The sequence below is a fragment of the Alligator sinensis genome, unplaced genomic scaffold, assembly GCF_000455745.1.
Source record: "Alligator sinensis unplaced genomic scaffold, ASM45574v1 scaffold991_1, whole genome shotgun sequence".
NCBI classification, from domain to species: Eukaryota; Metazoa; Chordata; order Crocodylia; family Alligatoridae; genus Alligator; species Alligator sinensis.
In genome coordinates this window covers 277,301-279,731 of record NW_005842335.1, presented here as the reverse complement: position 1 = coordinate 279,731, position 2,431 = coordinate 277,301, and positions in this window count along the sequence as shown.

Sequence of the window (2,431 nt, the reverse complement as noted above, 5' to 3'; positions counted from 1 at the left end):
AGCAGGCGAGACTTAAATGATCATAACATTTTAAGACCTCTCTTCTGACCTTCAAATATATTAATCAGGTTTTTCTTTTTTCTCTGTTTATTCTCCTTCCTGGCTTCAGCTTTCTAAATATTCAACACCTTTCCTTTTTCGCTTGTGGGCTTTTCTTTGGTATTCAGTGCAGCATCTGAGTATCTCGTAGACATCAGTAAGTATAGAAATATTAGTCCCACTTAAAAGATGGGGAAACTGATGCACAAAAGGGGTAAATAGACAAGCAAATTATTCTGGTCTATGGCCGAGCGAGGAGCTGAAACTAAATTTCATGTGTTTCAGTCCAATGCCCTTGAAAACAAGGTCCATCCTGTCTTCTCATTTTATGATTATCCATAATGTCATGGGCCTCTATCTCCTTTCCTCCCTCTCTCAGCTAGATATGTCAAGTATTGGTTAAATAAAAAAAGTTGTGCATTTTCTCCAGTATCTTTCCTATAGTTTTATGATTCATAACTTCACTGTATCTGAACATGTCCTCAATATTGTCTTTTACGTTCCAGATTGTCATGTGTGAATCTCTATTTGTATAGTGTCATCAACCAGTTATTTCTATGATTTCACATTAACATTGTGAAGCTTCTTCTGTTTAATTAAAAGGAAAGCCACAGGTGGCATAGTGGAAATCTATGGAAGAAAGATCTCATTAAAATGAAAACTACAGGAGTGGCAGTAGACACAATGGCAGGCATGAAAGGTGAAAGTCACTAAGAGACAGACTAACAACCTTAAGTGGAATAAATGCATAGGAATTTTTCAATTTTTCACTTCAGTTTACACTAGGAGACAGTCTTGAGACACAGTTAGCTACAGAAGAATAAAAGCAGTTCGTTATATCAATATTCCCTACGCTTAATTTTATTTTCACTTTTGACCTTCACCACCACAGAAAATTAACAAAAAGCCTCAATGAGCTGCATCCTACAAACATCATTCAAGCGTAAATCAGCTACATTTCAGAGTTTAATCTGAATAAGTGCTCTAGGGTGAGTCCCAGTATAAGTGGTACTATCATGACTGTAGGGAGAGTTGTCCTCCCTGCAGACTTCTCTATAGAGCCGCCGATGAAGAACTAAGTAAAAACAAGTTCTCCTGAATTAAGCTGTTTACTGACATGACATCTGTTAACATTATTTTATAACTTACATGCTTACCTCTCCTTAATGCTTCTCTATTGTTCCTATTGAGGAAAGGTACCATTCTGCCTCTGCAAAAAACAGACAGAAACAGATATGCAGACTCAAGTTCCCATTTCAAAATAAGCAACACAAGCATTTAGGATTTAAATCCCATTGACTTTCACTAAGATTTAGGTCACCAAGTGCCAAAATTGCTTTTGAAAATAAGACTTAAACACATATTAGACCATAAACGTCTACCTTTATAACTATGTCCGTAAGAATTAAAGTTTGTATGACATTGTTATAGGAGTAAAAGTCATCTTGCAGTGCAGATATTCCAGTGAAAGCTGCTTTGTCAGTGTGACTTGTTTCACTGAACCAAAAGAAGGCATATTGCTCTAAGTACTTTTATTTTGGTAAAACCAAATCTGTTCTTGGAGGGAGGGGAAAGTGCATTGCAATTGTAATAGAAAAATGCCAGCATAGGTAGAGTGGAAAATTTAACATATAGACTAGCTCAAAGTTATTTAGATACTAATGCCTATATTAGAAAGTTTTTAAAAAATAATGCTTATATGATATGTAATTAAGGTCAGATATTAGAAAGAAATGTCCAGCATTGAAACAGGTTATATAGGGAGGCTGTCTATTCTCCATCTTGGGAGGTTTTGTAAGAGCAGATTAGACAAATTCTTGTCTGGAATGGATCAGAAAGGGATGAAGCCACCTTTTCCAGGAGGCTAGATTAAATAATCTCCTGAGGTCCTTTCTAACTCTGTTTTTCTATGATTCTATGATGCATCTTACTCTGATTATGTGACTGTATTTATTCATGCAGTTGTAGTTGCTCCTGTATGATCACAACAGCATCAGTATACACGTGTATCCACCTACCTAATCAGCTTTGTCAAGAGACATTGAATGATGACAATTTGAGGACCCAAAATGACCTGAGGCATGATAGGTGCTGAGCATCTCATCCCTGCCCAGATGGCTGTCCTGGCATGAATGGAAGGGCCTGTATATATGTCTATAGAGTCTCAGGAGCCCAAGAGATTTAGGACCTAAGAGATTTTGTGGGTATTAATTACCCAAGTTGCACTTCGATGCAGACATTTTTTTTTCTGTGGTTCACTTCATGGATCTCAATCTTCTTGTGAATTAGCTCTTTTGTTTTTCCTGACAGCCATACCTTCAGTTCATAAGGAACATTTTGAACAAAGAATGTCTTTGTTGAAGATTCACTTCCAGAAAAAAAGGATGGCAGG